The sequence below is a fragment of the Salvelinus fontinalis genome, chromosome 20 (assembly GCF_029448725.1).
Source record: "Salvelinus fontinalis isolate EN_2023a chromosome 20, ASM2944872v1, whole genome shotgun sequence".
Taxonomy (NCBI): domain Eukaryota; kingdom Metazoa; phylum Chordata; class Actinopteri; order Salmoniformes; family Salmonidae; genus Salvelinus; species Salvelinus fontinalis.
This window is the reverse complement of record NC_074684.1, coordinates 15,199,554-15,221,362: the sequence shown is the minus strand read 5'-3', so window position 1 is coordinate 15,221,362 and position 21,809 is coordinate 15,199,554. Positions and strand designations below refer to the sequence as shown.

The following is a 21,809-nucleotide window of genomic DNA, read 5'->3' as shown; positions in this document are numbered from 1 at the left end:
TCACAAAAAAATGTATACCAAACAAAAAACATTGATTTCAAAGTTTATCAAACCATACAACTATATGCACAAGTACTACTTTTAACAATTTACAGTGAACATTAAGAAAAAAAAAAAAAACATTTACTGGAAGAACTGTACTGATGTAAAGTTTGGTAACAGAATTTCAGTAAAATCTGTTTTTTTTTAATATGACCACATTTTCCCTAAATATCTGCCCCAAATTAAGATTCAAAGATGGCTGCAGAAAGATTGGGGTGACGCCTTGACTTATAAAAACAATATGTTATTGAACTACATAAAATGAAGTGGCTTTATAAGCCGTAACTGTATTGCAGTAAAGGAATTCTATAATTTCCATAATCTTTACTTCACAGAAATGCATTATTATGGATATTAATGTCATCCTCTTTATGGTGACGTATCCTAAATAGGTACACAAAGGCATACCTATGCAATATCCTCCTTTGTATATTTGGGTATTCTATAACTAATTGGTAGGTCTACCTTTTACTTGTTACTTCTGTGAAATTTTATTACCCTTACGAGGGAGAGAAATGTGAAAATATGTTAAACTTACACAAGGCAAATAATTTATCCAAATCAAAACATGTGTTTATTTGTTGGCAGGGGTCTATACTTTCTATTTCTAATACTTTTTAAAGACTTTCTGCTGATGTTTTCTAAGACCCCTTTTCCATCTGTTTGACCAGAAATATATATATATATATTATACAAAATATAGACTCTTAGCTAATAATTCACACCAGATTTGACATGCTCCGATGAACTTGGTGCTCAAGGGTCCCTTTACATGGAAATGACAGTTAGTCTTGGAAGACTAGCCCTTGGTGGGCTCAAAGATCCTAATAAACAAACATTTAGAATTTTGGACAGCGAATGTAAGACAATTCAACCAGTTCGAACCCCAAAATACCAATCTGTGTGGATAGAGCAGGCAAAATAGTTGTTTACATGCGTGATGAACAAATAAGTGTAGCCTATGGGATAAAATGTGACTGAAATTAAGGGTGGGGAGAGGGCGAGAGTTGATGAGCAGGCTTGACGTGCTTGCATCTTATGACATGAATTAGGTCCACAGATTTATACCTAGGATGAGTGGCTTCAATTAAGGAACTTTGAATGTCCTTTGCGCTAACAGGCTTGAGCTAGCAAGCTAACAAGCTTGTGTGTGCAGAGTGGCACTAGAATTAACACATCTTACCTTTTTTTTTGTAGGTTATGCTTCATATGTAGCCTAAACACGCACACACATCTAAAAAGATTTTCAGCTTGCATGCAGACGCTGGAATACATTTCTGAGTGACAGTGAGGGCTTTGCATAGGCACTTTTTTTAGTGTTTTTTGTGGGACTAGGAAAAAATTGCCTAATCGTCAAATAAAGTTATTAAGCCGTTTCCATACATTTAATATAACGGTTCTGTTATCGAACAGTATGGATCACTTTCGTTCCTGGTTCTGTTCCTTGATAAAAATATTTTAGGTTTTGTTTCCTGAATCGCTTCCAACCCTTGATAGAATTAGTGTTATTTTTGGTACTTCTGTCAAATGTGTCTCACGGATCAAGCCTGTCCATCAGCGCAGCCGACCCCTTATCATGGTGCACACTTACTCATTGCTAGCCTGTACTGGGAGTCATGTTGAAACTGTTAACTACTGTTTGCAAAACAGTGTCCGTAAAGACTACAACACCATACAATGGAAGATAGTGATCAGCGACAAGTGCTTTTTGAGTTTGGTACGTTTTATAAAAATTATAATCAGTGTTTTGATTGTATTTTTTAACATATTAAATGCCATATGAAATGTTTTTGACTAAATTCAAAAGGCACTCACACATCTGAGCAATCTTATTTGCAGGTGCATGGCAACAATTGAACAAGATGAAGGAAAAAGGAAACCGCACACTGCTCTTGATAGTATCACCGATATTTAATAAGCTTACGTATCGGCCACACGGCCTTCGTCAGAGTTTTTGACTAGAAATTCCAAAGCCAAAAATAGTGAACATTCAATTGCCAAAACAGAAAATATTCCATTGTCTCTGTCAGGTCCACATTGGGTAGACATCAATAGAAAAATTGGAAATTACTCAAATGATACAATTTATATTACTTACTCATTTTTATTAGATTACTTTATCATCTGATCTCTGCAGATGCAGCCAAACAGCCAGACCATGTTCTCCCCATACTGTAGGCTATTGTCTTTAGTCATCCTACTTAGCTAGGCTAGTCTGGCTAAGCATGCTGCAGAGCTGTCTGACAATCATTTTACTAGTTCTTAAAAGAGGATAAGGCATACTTTCACAAACTGTCTCACTCTCCTAGTTGTCTACATTCCTCTCTCATGTGGTCTGTGTGTATCTAACATAGCAGGCGTAAAAGTAGATCCATCTCAGACAGAGCCGGAAAAAACAGGCAAAATGGATTTTGGTCATTGTAGTTCATTACCATGTTCTTGCGCTGAACTAGGTTGACTATTTTGCTTAATTAAAACTCACTTCAGCCCAGCATCCCATGTAGTTCTTCACAGGATTTATCTCATGAATGATTTGATTTCTCTCTATAGAAACAGCGCGTTGGGCTCACAAAATTGACCGACATAGGTTAATTAGTAGTTTATTAACACCCCCAAAAAACGATATGTCGGTTAATCGCTCAGCACTAATGGAAGAAGACACAGATATTTTCCAGCTTTGTAGGTTAACTTTCCTTTCTAGCTGACAGCTAAAGCTAACACCACTTCACTACCCTAGTACTTTGTTTGTGATTTAATATGCAAACCATAATGCAAAATATGCTGATTTCGAAGCTGAACACCACCAAAATGAACTTATTCGGGTCCCTCGCATGTCTCTCCCAAAGATGATCTATTTCCTCAGCAAACTGACTGCCTCATGAATGATGTCATTACTGGTTAAAGAGAGAGCGCATATTTTAATAAAAGAAGCTACTTCTATGCAGTTGTTGATCAGTATCATAAAATAAGTCTCAAATGGAACTGGATTTTTTTTTGTTATCTGTAGCCCCATGAAATCAGCCAAAACAAGCTTTGACCCAATGGATGCACTCCTATTGAATATGCATTCACCAGTATTGTGGATAGGCCTAGGCTACATCTTGATTTACTGTTTATCAATTGATTTACCATTCAAATAAATCATTACAATTATGTAGTTTGCTACTCGAAACTCAAAAGATGCCCAACTATTGAACAGAGCAGTAGCTGAGTTTCTGTCTGGACCAAGTGCCATTTGGTGACTTTGGCTAAAATGCCTGGTATCGAAGTCAAAATTCTGGAATCGTGACAACACTAGTAGATGGCCTTGCGGCGACACCCCAATTGTAAAGAAACTCGGGTAGCATTACTCTCTGAGTGAGTGCTCTATCCATACACACAGAGTGGTGAGAGCACATGTCCCAAAAGAAATGCGTCCCATGGTCGTTTTTAGGTATTTTGGAAGCCATTCAGCCCTGTCGTGTTGAAATGTTAGTTTATTTATTTTTACAATGTTTTAGGATCTCATAGTGAGTGGTAAGGCTGGGCGATATGGCCTCATAACTAGATTTTTCATCTCAATTTATGAAAAATTCATCTCAAATATATATTTAAGTTCTTTAAATAAGCTTTGTTGCACAATTTTAAAGGTCAAAACTCTGCATGTGAAATTATACCTAGGCTAAATAGAACCCTTCCACAACCATAAGATCCACTAATAATTTAAATGATATTATCAATATAGTTTTACCTGCTTTTTGCAATAATCACTGATCTGGCTTTCAAGTCGGTCTATAACATTATTTTTTTATAAAAATATATATTTTTTTTTACACCCCTTTTTTCTCCCCAATTTCATCAATTGGAAGTTAGTCTTGTCTCAACGCTGCAACTCCCGTACGGACTCGGGAGAGGCGAAGGTCGAGAGCCGTGCGTCCTCCGAAACACGACTCAAACACAACGCTGCTTCTTGACACTTCTTGACACAATTAACCCGGAAGCCAGCCACACCAATTCAGCGTGCATGTAAACAAGTACATCCCTGCTGGCCAAACCCTCCCTTAACCCGAACGACGCTTGGCCAATTGTGCGCCACCCCATGGGTCTCCCGGTCGCGGCCGGCCACGACAGAGCCTGGACTCGAACCAGGATCTCTTGGCTCAGCTAGCACTGATGCAGTGCCTTAGACCACTGCGCCACTCGGGAGGCAACATTTTTTGTTACAAATCTGACCAGAACAATGCACATCCACTAATGATAAATAAAGAAGCACAAGCCCACATGCTAGTGAGTAGCGGGCTAATCTTTATATTTAAAGTCTGTCCATTTTAGATATATGTGCTTGCTAACAAGATAGAACAGTTTAACTGTTATGAATACACCCTCCTGTCAGTCTCCAACTGTTTGAACAACAGCCTGTTCACTTTAAGATTATTGGAATCAAGTGGCCTACCTGATGAGAAGATGCTTATTTCTCTCAGAATGAGAACGATTAATCCGTAAATAGACTTCTCCAGCGTGCCAGTGGCCATCGAAGGTGAGCATTTGCCCATTGAAGTCAGTTACGATGCCATAATTATTCAGTTGTGTAAACTCTTCGTTTCATCAGCTGTCCGGGTGGCTGTTCAAACGATACCGCAGGTGAAGAAGCCGGATGTTGAGGTCCTGGGCTTGCGGCATTACACGTGGTCTGCGGTTGTGAGGTCAGTTGGACATATTGCCAAATTCTCTGAAACGACATTGGAGACAACTTGTGGTAGAGAAATTAACATTCAATTCTCTGACAACAGCTCAGCTGGACATTCCTGCAGTCAGCTTGCCAATTGCACGCTCCCTGAATACTTGAGACATCTGTAGCCTTGTGTTGTGTAACAAAACTGCACATTTTATAGTGGCCTTTACTGCCCCCTGCATAAGGTGACCTGTGTAATGATCATGCTGTTTAATCAGCTTCTTGATATGCAACACCTGTCAGGTGGATGGAATATCTTGGCAAAGGAGAAATGCTCACTAACAGGGAAGTAAACAGATTCGTCCACAAAATCTGAGAGAAATATGTTTTTGTGCATAGAGCATTTCTAGGATCTTTCAGCTCATGAAACATGGGACCAACACTTTACATGTTGCATTTACAGTTGAAGTCGGAAGTTTACATACACCTTAGCCAAATACATTTAAACTCAGTTTTTCACAATTCCTGACATTTAATCCTATTAAAAATGCCCTGTCAGGTCAGTTAGGATCACCACTTTATTTTAAGAATGTGAAATGTCAGAATAATATTACAGAGAATGATTTATTTCAGCTTTTATTTCTTTCATTACATTCCCAGTGGGTCAGAAGTTTACATACGCTCAATCAGTATTTGGTAGCATTCTGGTAGCCTTCCACAAGCTTCCCACAATAAGTTGGGTGAATTTTGGCCCATTCCTCCTGACAGAGCTGGTGTAACTGAGTCAGGTTTGTAGGCCTCCTTGCTCGCACATGCTTTTTCAGTTCTGCCCACACATTTTCTATAGAATTGAGGTCAGGGCTTTGTGATGGCCACTCCAATACCTTGACTTTGTTGTCCTTAAGCCATTTTGCCACAACTTTGGAAGTATGTTTGGGGTCATTGTTCATTTGGAAGACCCATTTGCGACCAAGCTTTAACTTCCTGACTGATGTCTTGAGATGTTGCTTCAATATATCCACATCATTTTCTTACCTCACGATGCCATCTATTTTGTGAAGTGCACCAGTCCCTCTTGCAGCAGAGCACCCCCACAACATGATGCTGCCACCCCCGTGCTTCACAGTTGGGATGGTGTTCTTCGGCTTGCAAGCCTCCCCCTTTTTCCTCCAAACATAAAAATGGTCATTATGGCCAAACATTTATATTTTTGTTTCATCAGACCAGAGGACATTTCTCCAAAAAGTACGATCTCTGCAGTTACAAACCATAGTCTGGCTTTTCTATGGCGGTTTTGGAGCAGTGGCTTCCTGAGCGGCCTTTCAGGTTATGTTGATATAGGACTTGTTTTACTGTGGATATAGATACTTTTGTGCCTGTTTCCTCTAGCATCTTCACAAGGTCCATTGCTGTTGTTCTGGGATTGATTTGCACTTTTAGCACCAGTACGTTCATCTCTAGGAGACAACGCATCTCCTTCCTGAGCGGTATGACGGCTGCATGGTCCCATGGTGTTTATACTTGCGTACTATTGTTTGTACAGATGAACGCGGTACCTTAAGGCATTTGGAAATTGCTCCCAAGGATGAACCAGACTTGTGGAGTTCCACAATTTTTTTTCCTGATGTCTTGGCTGATTTCTTTTGATTTTGTCATGATGTCAAGCAAAGAGGGACTGCGTATGAATGTAGGCATTGAAATACATCCACAGGTACACCACCAATTGACTCAAATTATGTCAATTAGCCTATCAGAAGCTTCTAAAGCCATGACAATTTTCTGGAATTATCCAAGCTGTTTAAAGGCACAGTCAACTTAGTGTATGTAAACTACCGACCCACTGGAATTGTGATACAGTGAAATAATCTCTGTAAACGATTGTTGGAAAAATTACTCGTATCATGCACAAAGTAGATATTCTAACCGACTTGTCAAAACTATAGTTTGTTAACAAGAAACTTGGAGTGGTTGAAAATTGAGTTTTAATGACTCCAACCTAAGTGTATGTAAACTTCTGACTTCAAGTGTCTTTTTGTTCAGTGTACATTTTGATTGTGAAGTCTCAATGCATAGGATGTGTGGTTTCTTCCTGGAAGCCATGACTTGTTAGGCACGTTCGTACTGACTGAGAACCTGTCAGATTCCTTTTATCATTAGATTTTCCCATCGGAAGACCATCCCCTCTCTCAACAGCAAGAGATGTCTGGTGTTTTTGCACCATGCTTTTTTCTACTTTGCTTCCACACCTGTTTGTTCACCTTTCTTTCGTTACCCGTGACAAGGCATTGTCTTGTTCGTCATTGTTTGCGACTGAGCAACATCTGACACAGGGAACTACATGTGCAGAGCGTAACCTTCAAACAAGAAAGCAGACTCTTTGGGTTAAGAGGACAGAGAGTGTAAGGGTCATGGGGCCATTTGTTCCCCCTGGATTCCAAAAAGCCCTTCCTTGTTAAAAAAAGGCTTTCCCCCCACATTTGAAGGATTTGATATCTTCACCATATGTCTGGTTTGATAGTCATTGGGTGTCTCTGAGCCATTTTCAGAGAAATGACGAGACAGGAGGCATCATCCAATTACCAAAAGTGCTTCAGCAGCAACACAGAATGCCTTGGCTTGTCCTGAACTCTGCTGCTATCCAGGGCCCTGAAATGTACAGTATTCCACTAGTTGTTGTTGAGAGGACTGATGCTGGAAAAGAGGCCCTTTTTTTATTTGAAAACTTTGCTCTGTCGGGAAAGCACTAGATTTCATGTGTCTTCAGGGTAAAGGGAACAACATGGCGGCAGGTTTGAACACTCATAAATCTTATTTCTGTCTACCGCTTCCTCTTATGGTGAAATAGAAAATGAAGGGATATTCATTTGCTCAGCACTTGAACTGATTGTCCCCACCAGCCCCCCTCTGATTGGTTTCCCATTTTAAGATTGGAGGTGTTTTGAATGAAGTGGATTATGCAACCATTAAGTCCACATGTAGGCAAGCCCAGTGATTATCTCAAAACTGATGTACCATGTGTATTTTTTGTCATTACCTGGCCTTCAGTTTTTGTCCATTCCCTATTCCTGGGTATTCAGCACCAGCTTAAAGATACTGTATGGACTCTGTCATGTCTTACAATAACCCTGAAAAAAATATAGTTTGCTCAACTTGTCTCCAGTTCAGGATTTGCTTGTGATATTTTCTTAATTATTATCTAGAGTTGCTCAGTTGTTTACCTGTAATTTGTTTTCTGTCATTGGCACTGTTCCTTGGAATATTTTGACATGCCATTCGATTTGAAGGAGGAATACCTTTAGCAAGTCAATAGTACAAGAAAAAGGGATGTGGAACAGTAGCTACACTGACCAATCTGAGCTGCGTCACCAGCGACCTGTGTACAGCTCTTGAAGCGGGGCACAGAATGGCGTGCAGTTCAGAGCATTATCTCCTTCACCCTGAAGCAGGAGATGAGCAGCCTTTGAGTTTACTCTCTTAAATCTGCAATATGCAACTTTTTGGGCGACTCGATTCAAATTCACATAACTGTGAGTTATAGATCTGCAATTGAAAACAAGTCTAAGAAGCAGTAGAACTGTTCTATGTGCCCTATTCCTCCTGTTCTTAAGTTTCGTTTTCATGTCTTTTGGTTTTGTATAACAGCTGAAAATACAAAATTTTTGATACACAGTTTACACAGTTTTAGATGGTCCAATGATTTTCTAAACTTTAGTTGCTTATTTTATCACACAAACTGAAATTAGGAAAACTATTAGAATTTTTGCAACCAGGAAATGGCAGAGTGATTTCTGCATAGTGCACCTTTAAGCCTGTGACTGTATAGGACCCCCCCCCCCCTTTGATCATATCATGCTTAGACATGCTGATGTTCATGCTTGTGTGGCTTACTATGAGGGTGAAGTGAAAGGGAAAAAGGACAAGCTCTCATTGCTTTGTTTCCTGGCAACCTGTCATGTATGTCCCTTGCAACTCTTCTGCTTTTTAATGTTAGTAATGCCCTTTCTTGGTTAAATGCAAATAACACACCCAAAAGTCTTCACATATTCCCAAGTGAAGTAACCATTGTAGCTGCACTCTACTTTATACTACTATAAATATACTGGAGATGCAGAAATGGGTGACCTATGTAATGGTTTTTTGGGCCACTGAAATTCTTAGATGTGTCCTTGAGTCAAAGGCACAGGATGTTCTAGTTCTGGTGTAACTGTGCCACCCGCTCTGGTTTCACTTCAGTGGTGGAGCTTCAAGGACCTGCAAAAACACATACAAATATCAGACTGTTTTAGTTCTTTGAATAGGGAAAATAGTTTGGTAGTCTTTTTAAATGTTAAGTGGCTTTAATGTAGGCCACGTCCCAGGAATGTAGTTAAGCAGTTTCATAATTAATCCAAAATACTTTATGGACTGTAGCCTACTAACAAAAGGGTTAAATGTATGCCAGATTTTATCTATGACTCTGCCGTTTTATAAAGAATTGTATTTAATCAAGAGAAAGATTTTGACTTGAATCGGGCATCCCTGTGGAGTGCTCAAATATGCAGAATTGGAAACAATGCAGTTTCCGTGTGTAAACTGTGTGTAAAGCTCATCTCATATTTGACTGGGCTTCCCGAACAGGATAATGTAAAATTAAATGTTTATTTTAAGTGACAAATGGAATGCAGAGGGCCTTCGCTAGAGAGATCAGGGTGACTCCAACAGTCTAGCAATGTAGCGCTATTGACACAACCATTCAATTTTAGAGTTATAAGCACAAACAAATATTTTATTGAAATTCCCCTTTTTAAGAGGGTTGCAGCAACTCCCTCTCCACTGCAGTCTGTGTCAAACGATGGCCTGTTTTAAGTGTCACTTTGTCCCCAAGCGACAGTTGCTCTGCCAGAGAGAAGCCAGAAGCGGAACCAAGGCCTAGATTACCATGATAATGAACAAATAATTCACAAATGAACAGCTTGCAGAGCCCTGGCGATGAGGAGAGGGTGTGCACCACTAACACCCAGCGCAAACAAAGAGTAGTGGGGGTCAGCTGGCTCCAGTGAAGCCTTGACAAGACCATGGGGATGGTAAGGGGCTTGGTGTATGCATTTCATAACTAGGAAGACCCTTCGAAGTCTGTCTCCAGGTCACACAATTGTAGCTAAAGGATGGAGTGCAGATATTGGCTGTCTGCAGAAGGCCTTGGGTAGGATGCTATGGAATTTAGACTGTATTCAGGTTAAACTGGGATTACATGGAAAGAGATGCTTTCATGGTGCCAGAACTTTCAGTTGATCTGGTCTGCGTCAGCGATATTTCATACTACTTCTCAGATGATCAGACTGTTAGGTTTCCTAGCCTTTCCTACAACTAGTCTGAGGGCATTTAGCCTTTACTCCATTTGTTTTTTGTCATGTTATTTAGAGAAGAAGAACCAACAATTGACACGTGCTGTCGATGAGGGCAGCAGTAATCCATTCTGACGAGTGTTTCCTTAGAAACCAAACACAATGGTAGTCTCCAGCAGGTCAGGGAATCGGTTGAGGCAAGCAGACTGCTAACAGCAGGGGATTATCTGTAACTGTTTGGAGGAGCATTACCTGCTTTGCACTGCTGTCAAGCAAAATGGTGACCTACCTTGCAGACAAAAAACTCTTGTTCTGATATGTTGTTGAGCCTGAGTGAGCTTCTATAACTGAATGAGGACAATGGTCGAGTCGCAATACCCGTACTTGCGTTCTAAATAGTACCCCTTTTGGGTATGCAAAAAACGTTTTAATGTACTGTATGTGAAATTTCAAACATTTTGTATGCTTTAAATGCCAGGATGTCGTTTTGGCTTTTCATCTAGTATAATTTACTGCACACTTTTGAGGAAGAGAATCGTCTTTCGAGACTCACGTGCGTTTGACAATAGCTGATAAGCAGCTGACGGGACGCGTTGTACCAAAACGAACAAAGGTGGGAATCAACAGAATTGAGCATAAGATGACACATTCTCAGTTGGATGATCCTAGCATGCTGATATTTGTTGCTTAGTGTATTTGTTTTTACTAAACAGTATGTTCTAAATTAGTACACAGAATTGAATTTATTTTGGGTAACAGACATATACAACAAAATGTACAATGTGGACCCAGAGGATATCACTTGAAAGTAGAGGTCGACCTATTTATGATTTTTCAACGCTGATACCGATTTATTGGAGGACCAAAAAAAGCCGATACGACTAATCGGCCGAATTATTATTATTATTATTATTATTATTATTATTATTATAATAATATTTATATATATTTACACTGCTCAAAAAAATAAAAGTAACACTTAAACAACACAATGTAACTCCAAGTCAATCACACTTCCGGAAATCGAACTGTCCACTAAGGAAGCAACACTGAATGACAATAAATTTCACATGCTGTTGTGCAAATGGAATAGACAAAAGGTGTAAATTATAGGCAATTAGCAAGACACCCCCAAAAAAGGAGTGATTCTGCAAGTGGTGACCACAGACCACTTCACTTCTCAGTTCCTATGCTTCCTGGCTGATGTTTTGGTCACTTTTGAATGCTGGCGTTGCTTTCACTCTAGTGGTAGCATGAGACGGAGTCTACAACCCACACAAGTGGCTCAGTTAGTGCAGCTCATCCAGGATGGCACATCAATGCGAGCTGTGGCAAGAAGGTTTGCTGTGTCTGTCAGCGTAGTGTCCAGAGCATGGAGGCGCTACCAGGAGACAGGCCAGTACATCAGGAGACATTTTGAGCAGTGTATATATTATAGGAATTATGGCACGTCGACTATTTCTCTCTCTACCATTTGCATTTCATATACCTTTGACTATTCAATGTTCTTATAGACACTTTAGTATTGCCAGCCTAATCTCGGGAGTTGATAGGCTTGAAGTCATAAACAGTGCTGTGAAGCAAGCATTGCTAAGAGCTGTTGGCAAACGCAGTAAAGTTTGAATGAATGCTTACGAGCCTGCTGCTACCTACCACCGCTCAGTCAGACTGCTCTATCAAATCATAGACTTAATTATAATATAATAAACACAGAAATACGAGCCATTGGTCATTAATATGGTCAAATCCGGAAACTATCATTTAGAAAACAAAATGTTTATTCTTTCAGTGAAATACGGAACCGTTCCGTATTTTATCAAATGGGCAGCAACCCTAAGTCTAAATATTGCTGTTACATTGCACAACCTTCAATTTTATGTCATAATTATGTAAACTTCTGGCAAATTAGTTCGCAACGAACCAGACGGCCCTAACTGTTGCATATACCCTGACTCTGCGTGCAATGAACGCAAGAGAGTTGACACAATTTCCCTAGTTAATATTGCCTGCTAACATGAATTTATTTTAACTAAATATGCAGGTTTAAAAAAAAAAATACTTCTGTGTATTGTTTTTAAGAAAGGCATTGATGTTTATGGTTAGGTACACATTGGTGCCACGACAGTGATTTTTTTTTTGCGAAAACGCTTGTTAAATCATCCCCCGTTTGGCGAAGTAGGCTGGGATTCGATGATAAATTAATAGGCACCGCATTGATTATATGCAACGCAGGACAAGCTAGATAAACTAGTAATATCATCAACCATGTGTAGTTAACTAGTGATTATGTTAAGATTGATTGTTTTTTTTATAAGATATGTTTAATGCTAGCTAGCACCTTACCTTGGCTCCTTGCTGCACTCGCATAACAGGTAGTCAGCCTGCCACGCAGTCTCCTCGTGGAGTGCAATGTAATCGGCCATGATCGGTGTCTAAAAATGCCGAATACCGATTTGTTATGAAAACTTCGGCCCTAATTAATCGGTCGAACTCTACAAGCCACAGATTCCAAGAACACAGGATGAGATGTAACTATCCTTTGTGCAAGCACTTCCAAGAGTTCATGAACAGTGAGACTGGTGAAATTTGGGGAGCGCATCGTCAGTAGTGTACCTTTGGTTCCTAGGGTGTTTCGGCCTTTCACACTATACACCCTCCCCAAAGGCGGCCAGCGACAGGGTGATCAATCCTACGCTTGCTTCCCATTCCCAATTAGTCATAGGAGTTGCGTTGTTGTTGATAGCCAACATCCCATGGGACTATGCATGTCAGGGGCGTCTTCCTCCCTGAGTCAAGCATTGTTGACCGCATACCTCCTGGCCCTCTCACTTCGGGGCCCAGCTGGGGTCTTTCCTTTTCATCCAGAGCCATTGACTGCTGCCTTCTGCCGCCTCTGATACAGCTTTGATTGCCGAACGCTGGCTCTGGCCCTTAATTCCCAGGTCTCTAAGCAGTCTGGTTGTAGATGTCGCCACAACCTCTGCAGCCCACCTCCACTGGTCGGACTTCTGTGTTCCAGCCATGATGCCGTGCTTCGGCAGCTAGATCGGCATAGCGCAGATGTTTCCGCTCATAAGCCTCATCTACTGAGTCCTCCCAGGATACTGTGAGCTCAATGATGAAGACCTTCTTGAGCGAATGGGACCAGAGCACCATGTCAGGTCTTAGGGTGGTGGTTGCGATCTCCGGAGGAAACACAAGTTGCCGGCCAATGTCAGCTAGCATTTTCCAGTCGCGGGCCAAGCGCAGCTGGTCTCGCTCTAATGGTGTAGAGCCGCTCTTCGGTGGTTTAGCCCCTTCGCGGACAAAGGTCGTCCGTTGGGGGTGGTAGGGAGTTGGTGGCAGCTCGCTTGTCCTCCAGGGCGGACGCAAGGTTTTTAAGGACTTGGTTGTGACGCCAAGTGTAGCGTCCTTGGGTGAGGCTTGTTTTACACCCTGTGAGAATGTGCCTGAGGTTGGCTGGCATGGAACAGAGGGCACAGTCCGGATCTTCACCATACCATTGGTGAAGATTAACTGGTGTTGGAAGGACGTCATATGTTGCTCTGATGGAAAAGCTCAACCGCATCGCTTCCATGGCCCACAGATCCTTCCAGCTGATCTTCCTCTTCTCCACACTGTCCCATCGAGTCCACTGTCCCTGTTTGGCAAGAGAGACTGCCTTGGCCCACCTTGCAGCCTCCTCCTGATGGCGTACTTCCTGCACTACCATCTTCCGCCGCTCTGGTGCAGTGGCCTTACTCCAAGCAGCACGGCTAGTTAGCCCAAGGCCTCCTCTCCCTTGCTGAACATGACCCACAATGTCAGCATGTCTGAGGGCTGCTGTTGCCTCCTGGACTGCTATTCCTGGCCTCCATTTGCGCCCAGTTGCCAAGGTCGGCGCGTTGTTGCTCACCACCTGGTCTCGAGATTCATTCAGTGTCATCTGGAGCCTGGTTTTTGCACACTTGAATTCCTTTGTTAGACTGGTGAGGGGCAGCTTGAGGACACCATCTCCATAGAGGCCTATGGTGGTAAGGCATCGTGGAACTCTGAGCCACTTCTTTAAGTAGCCTGTGACTCCTCTTTCCATCTTCTCCACTGTTGAGATTGGAACCTCATACACTGCTAGGGGCCACAACACCCGGGGTAGGAGACCAAACTGCAGACACCAGGCCTTTAGCTTTCCAGGTAGCTGGGTGTTGTCGATGGACTGTAGGCTACTACCGATGTCTTTGCGCAGCTGTTGCACCTGGTCTTTGTCCTTCAGGCTTGCATCATACCACCTTCCAAGGCTTTTTACCGGCTGCTCAGACACTGTTGGGATTTGGTCATCTCCGATGAAGAATTTCAGGTCAGAGAGTACTCACTTCACAATCGAGATGCTGCGTGACTTGGATGGTTTAATCTTCATACGGGCCCAGCTGATGTTCTCCTCGAGTTTTCTGAGCAGTCTCCTGGTGCATGGGACAGTGGTGGTCAATGTTGTAATGTCGTCCATGTAGGCTCTGAGTGGAGGGAGGCGGAAACCAGAGTCGACTCGCTGTCCACCAGCAACCCATTTTGAGGATCTGATGATAACCTCCATTGCCATTATGAATGCCAACGGAGAAATGGTACATCCCGCCATTATACCTACATTCAGGCACTGCCATGAGGTGGTGAAGCAGAACTGCAGATCCTTGAAGTACGTCTTCACCAGCGTTGTGATGGTGTCCGGTATGTGGAAAAATCTGAAGGCAGACCACAGGAGTTCATGGGGCACAGAGCCAAATGCATTGGCGTGGTCGAGGAAGACTACGTGGAGGTCCCTTTTCTCCACCTTGGCCATTTGGATCTGGTGCCAGATCATGCTGGAGTGTTCCAAGCAGCCAGAGAACCCTGATATTCCTGCCTTTGTGACGACCCTCCCACTCTGTCTGCCGTATTCTCTCTTTGCTCTTGTTTCCTTATTTGGATGTCGGTGGGCGGAGTTGGGAGGGTCATCAGATACATGGGAAACACCTGGGCCCGGTGTCTTCCAGGATAAATGCACCACTTCCCCGTTCATGGAGGAGACTCTCTCCATGCAGACACCTTTATAGATTTTGTTGTGGTTTTTTGTGACTTTTTGGTTGTTTGCTTTAGCACCTTTCAACACACCGCATTATCACATTCATGCATGCCAAAACCCTCACTTACACTACTGATTACTGATTACACACACCATTGTTAATTGCATTTAGGTTACTTTATTTAATAAATATATTTTGTTACTCCTTATCTCCACGTTGTCTCCCTTTTTGTTACGGGCTTTGAGCCGGTTCGTGACAAGTGGGGGCTCGTCCGGGATTTTTGAACATATTGGTTTGGGAGAACGTGGAGGTAGGTGTTTGGTTTGCATATTTTGTTTGAGTTTGATAGGCCCAGTATTGGGATGCTTTTGTTGTTTGGTTTGTGTGCTGCTTTGGAGAGAGTACATTGGTTAGTTTCCAGGGCCCTGCCCAGCCTGGAAACTCTTGTTCTACTTTCTGTTGGGACATCGGTCTGAGGTGAGTAATCGGCTGTGTACCTCAGTGGGAGATTTGGGTAGGGTAGTGGAACTTGCTACCTGGAGCTATAGCCTTTTACCCCTGATAGGCTTAGCGACATGTTTCCTTTTGGGAATATGTTGGGCATGGTTAATGTTTGTTAATTTTGTGTGGTGTCTGTGGACTGAGCAGTTGTCTCGGGGGCACATCCGTGGCTTGGTGGAATCTGCCAGCGTGCTGGGGGGTTTATTTCCTTGCCAGCGGGCTACAGTGCGTAAATACCCACCGCAAATCCGCACGAAGACTAGGGTTGAGTTAATGTAGGTTTTGGGGAAGCTCCGTATCTCATCTCTCTTTTGTGGTACTCAGGGTGATTGTCATTTCTTGGGTTGTGGTCTGGTGTGCTCAGCAGAGGGGAAGAGTGAGTATTTTTTTTTTGTAATTATGGCGTCTTTTGTAGAGGAGTTCATTCGCTTTCCATCAGAGGAATTGTTAGAATTAGGTACTAAAGAACAGCTGTTGAAAATCGCCGAATACTACAAGGTTGAAATTAGTGATAAACGTCTAAAGAATTCTATTAGGTTAATATTGAAAGCCAATCTGATGGAGAGTGGTATTCTTGAAGTTACCACTGGGCCAGCTTCTGCTGAGGAGTCATCTCCCCGTAATGTTACAATGGCCATTCCATCGGTTAGTCCTAGTAGTCTTATTTTTGAACAGCAGAAAGAACTGCTTCTGTTACAGCAGCAGTATGATCGTGAGAAGCTAGAGTATGATCGTGTAAAGTATGAAAAGGAATTAGATATGGAGCATGCTAAAATCAAGTTGCAACAAGAACGGATAGAGTTGGTTAGGGAAGGAAAGATTTCAGGGGAGAGTTTGTTCTGGGAAGGTGACCCAGATTTACCTAGGGGTCGTTCCTCTATTGGTCGTGCCCCGGACACAGTTGATATTGTTGGGAACTTACGGTTATTGCCTCAGTTTAATGAAAAGGACCCTGAGACATTCTTTTCGTTGTTTGAGCGTGTTGCTGACGCTAGGAGTTGGCCTGATTCTGACCGCACCTTAATGTTGCAGTGTGTGCTGACTGGTAAAGCGCAGGAAGCATATTCAGCTCTTAGTGTACACGACAGTGCCAGTTATGATAAGGTTAAAACGGCTGTGCTACAAATTTATGAATTGGTTCCTGAGGCTTACCGCCAACGATTTAGAACTTTAAAAAAGGATGATAAACAGACTCATGTTGAGTTTGCGCGACAATTATCTTTACAGTTTAATCGCTGGTGTTCAGCCTCTGAAGTTGTGACTCTCCAAGGGCTGTGTGATCTGATTATGTTAGAGCAATTTAAGGACACAATCCCTGATCGTATTGCCACATATATTAACGAACGTAAAGTAAAGAATGTCGCTGAAGCTGCAGTTTTGGCGGATGAGTATGTGTTGACTCACAAAAGTGTCTTTGCAGAGCCCCGTATTCGGAATGAGTGGGGGCGTTCGGATAGATTTGGGCTTCGATCACCGAGACAGTTTGGTTCACGGGCAGAGTTCAATTCAACTAGGGTTGAGACTGATTCCCGTGGAAAAGCTGACTTTGGGCAAGAGTGTCATTACTGTCATGATTCAGGTCATTGGAAAAACGAATGTCCGGTTCTCAGGGAAAAGGACAAATTCAGTACGCGTGATTACGTTAAATCTAAGCCTACGGCGGTAGCTGCGCATGTTCAACATCATTTCACTCATGACACATGGTCTCAGGCGCAGGTGAAAGTCCATATTCACCCAGGCTATTTACCTTTCATTACGGAAGGTTTTGTGTCTATATTAGGGAGTAAGGAATTGGTGCCAGTGAAGATCTTGAGAGACACAGGTGCCTCCGAATCGTTTGTGTTGGAGTCCGTGTTACCCTTTTCAGCTGAAACTGATTCGGGGAAGAGTGTTCTAATTAGGGGGATAGGTTTGAACACTCTTTCAGTTCCATTGCATAAACTGATGTTGGATTGTGATCTGGTAAAAGGTGAGGTTGTTGTGGGGGTGCGTCCTTCATTGCCTATTGAGGGTATTGACGTTATTCTTGGGAATAACTTGGCTGGTGATCGTGTATGGCCTGTCGCGTTCCCATCTCGACTTGTTTCCATAAAGCCGTCAGTTGTTGAAATTCCAGATGAGAGTGTACAGAGCTCCCCAGAGATGTTCAGTGCGTGTTCTATGAGTCGTGGCGAACTGGTCACTGTGCCTACTAATGAGAATACCACAAAGAAGTATGCCACTGCTTTCCCTGTTATTCTGTTATCTGTTACCCACTCAGATCTAATCAATGCGCAATGGACTGACCCCACATTAGAAGAGTTGCGTGACCAAATTGTGCCTGTGGAACAGTTGGGAGATGTCGCCCATGGCTATTTTCTCCAAGAGGATGTTCTGATGAAAAAGTGGGTGTCTCATGGTAGTCGTTTTCGGGGGGAGGCGATTAGTCAGGTTGTGGTACCAGTAAAGCTTCGTGAGTTTGTTTTGACAACTTCTCACAATGGTGTTGCTGGACATATGGGTGTGAGGAAAACATACTGTCGTATATTAAGACATTTCTTTTGGCCTAGCTTAAAGAGGGATGTCTCTGATTTCATCAAAACTTGTCACACCTGTCAATTAACCGGTAAACCTAATCAAGCTATTAAGCCGGTACCACTGTTTCCTATTCTTGTACTCAGCCAATCTTTTGAGTATTTTATCATTGACTGTGTGGGTCCTTTGCCTCGTGCAAAAAAGGGGAGTAGTGGTGAAATGGCTAAAGAGAAGTTATGTTCACAGGAGAGGATGAGGGGCTTATTTGATCGCCGAACTGAGCCTCGTCAGTTTTCTCCGGGTGACCAGGTTCTTGCTCTGCTGCCAATTGTTGGTTCTCCTTTTCGGACTAAGTTTCAAGGTCCATATACAGTGGTGCGTCAGTACACTGAGCAAAATTACCTAGTTGCCACTCCAGAACGGAGAAAAGCACACCAGCTGTGCCATGTAACTTTGTTAAAACCCTATCATGCACGTTCCTCTGAGATTGAACAGTGGGATACTACGGAGGACGGTAAAACCTGTTCTTTTGGCTGATGCCGTTGTTTCCTTGGGTTCTTATCATGCTAGATTTGTGCATGAGGAGGAAGATGTGCCTGGTCCTGACGATGGTATATTGCAGGGTAGATTGAAATGAGTAATCTGTTACGTTGGGAAGTGGCTATGAATCGTTGGGAATTGTTAAAAAATTAAGGACCTTGTTCTTTCCGTTGGAGTTTGTAGCTGATGTGGTCTCGTGCGCCCTGTTCTTGAATGGTTGTATTGTCTGGTTCTGTCTTTACTGTCTGTTCCCTCCTGGTCTTGTATTCTTCTTTCCTCTTAAAAGTTGCTCCCTAGGCACTAAGGTTGCTGAGGTCTGGGGACTCTTCTTTCCTCTTAAATAGTGCTTCCCATGCGCAAAGGTTGCTGAGGTCTAAGGAGGTTGGCTGGGGTAAATTGGAAGTGTGCACGTAATCCCTCATCAATTTGGGACGCAGAGGCTGGTATGTTGTTCCGGGGTCCTTGTTGGTCCCCGGTCTTATGGGGGGGGAATGTGACGACCCTCCCACTCTGTCTGCCGTATTCTCTCTTTGCTCTTGTTTCCTTATTTGGATGTCGGTGGGCGGAGTTGGGAGGGTCATCAGATACATGGGAAACACCTGGGCCCGGTGTCTTCCAGGATAAATGCACCACTTCCCCGTTCATGGAGGAGACTCTCTCCATGCAGACACCTTTATAGATTTTGTTGTGGTTTTTTGTGACTTTTTGGTTGTTTGCTTTAGCACCTTTCAACACACCGCATTATCACATTCATGCATGCCAAAACCCTCACTTACACTACTGATTACTGATTACACACACCATTGTTAATTGCATTTAGGTTACTTTATTTAATAAATATATTTTGTTACTCCTTATCTCCACGTTGTCTCCCTTTTTGTTACGGGCTTTGAGCCGGTTCGTGACACCTTCTGTACAGATGTATCGACGTACGCATTCCTTTGCAGGTACTCGGACATCCTCTGGGCAATGACCCTACAGCTTCATACTATTTTTCAGACATAGAGAACTGACACTGGCCAAACTGGCCATTGGGATAGGATTGGTTTGGGGGATCTGTCTGTGGCTTGCCTTTTTAAAATTTATTTTTTAATCATTGTTGGGAAGAAGTCTAGTCCAAATCGGATGTTGGGTACTATATTTAATATTAAATGAATCCAATCAATTAAAATTGGCAATATGGGTGCAATCAATGAACTTAATCAATGAAATTATAGTTAAACAAAATAATGATACATGAATTCTTATCTTGTTTGTTCTGAAATGTTTCTAACTGCAGAAACCAATCTGAGATGGTGGGTGTCAAAGCATGCTGAAATGACCCGATAAAAAGCTTGATTAAATAGTACCCGCAAAACACCAGTCTCAATGTCAACAGTGGAGAGGCGACTCCGGGATGCTGGCCTTCTAGGCAGAGTTGCAAAGAAAAAGCAATATCTCAGACTGGCCAATAAAAGATTTAGATGGGCAAAAGAACACAGACAATGGACAGCATCCCGGAGTTGCCTCTTCACTGTTGACATTGAGACTGGTGTTTTGCGGGTACTATTTAATCAAGCTGCCAGTTCAGGACTGTTTCTCAAACTAGACACACTTATTGTACTTGTCCTCTGGCTCAGTTGTGTACCGGGGCCTCCCAGTCCTCTTTCTATTCTGGTTAGAGACAGTTTGTGCTGTTCTGTGAAGGGAGTAGTACACAGCGTTGTACGAGATCTTCAGTTTCTTGGCAATTTCTCACATGGAATAGCCTTCATTTCTCAGAACAAGAATAGGCTGACGAGTTTCAGAAGAAAGTTATTTGTTTCTGGCCCTTTTGAGCCTCTAATCGAACCCACAAATGCTGATGCTCCAGATACTCAACTAGTCGAAAGAAGGCCAGTTTTATTGCTTCTTTAAATCAGCACAACAGTTTTCAGCTGTGCCAACATAATTGCAAATGGGATTTCTAATGATCAATTAGCCTTTTAAAATGATACATTTGGATTAGCTAACACAACGTGCCATTGAAACACAGGAGTGATGGTTGCTGAAAAATGTAGATATTTCGTTAAAAGATCAGCTGTTTCCAGCTACAATAGTCATTTACAACAATAACAATGTCTACACTGTATTTCTGATCAAGTTGATGTTATTTTAAAATTATTTTCTTTTAAAAACAAGTACATTTCTAAGTGACCCCAAACTTTTGAACAGTAGTGTATGTGTATTTTTTTTTCACCCTGTCCCCTCACCCGCTTTAACCCTTCAACTACAATCGTGCCAGACGTGTTGTTAAAACGGAGGCATAACGTGAGGCGTCTGTCCTCTGGTGCAGGACATGTTTGTTTGTGTGTGTGTGACATTCTGACCAAACCAGACGCGCACACATTTGATTTTGTTCACCCACACCAGAAGTGATCAGGACACGCAGGTTGAAATATCAAAACAAACTGAATCAATTATATTAATTTTGGGACAGGTCAAAAAGCATTTAACATTTATGGCAATTTAGCTAGCTAGCTTGCTGTTGCTAGCTAATTTGTCCTGGAATATAAACATTGGGTTGTTATTTTACCTGAAATGCACAAGTTCCTCAACTCCGACAATTAATCCTCAGATAAAACGGTAAACTGAATTAGTTTCTCGACATCTTTCCTCCATCCTTAAGGCTTTTTTTTCTTCTTTGGACTTTATATGGCGGTTTGCAACCAACTTTACAGCAGTGTTGACCTTAGTGTGGACCTCAGTTCATTTTCCAATCACCCACGTGGGTATATACTGCTAAAAACCAATGAGGAGATGGGAGAGGCCGGACATGCAGCGCGTTGAGCGTCACAAATAAAACCAATTTCTATTTTAGCACCTGGCTACGCAGATGCCCGCGAGCAGTGTGGGTGCCAGGCTTGAATAACATGTATGTGTTCATGTTTTTTGCAATGCTCACGCACTCGACGTGAGTGGTGATCTCAGCATGTTAGAGTAGGAATTGTAACACAGAGAGCATTTACATGATGGTATTAAGTGGTCATGCCAAGAGGCCATCGAGACGGCATCAACCAGTGGTCACTCTACGTCAGTGAGCTTTTACACCCAGAAACTTGTTTTATCATCACATGACATGTATACAGCCATATTGTTTTAGCCTACTGAAGTACAATTTTGATAGCCCATGTCTGGCTAGTCAAAAAAGGAGTCATGCCATTAGATCAGTTAGATCAGTTTTCT

At 42.3% G+C, this 21,809-nt stretch overlaps 1 protein-coding gene across 3 annotated transcripts in view; it reads left to right on the top strand.

Annotated features, from left to right (window-relative positions):
* The window catches only part of LOC129817358 (disheveled-associated activator of morphogenesis 1-like), a 145,142-nt gene that overhangs the window by 14,017 nt on the left and 109,316 nt on the right, over positions 1 to 21,809 (top strand). The window lies entirely within an intron of this gene.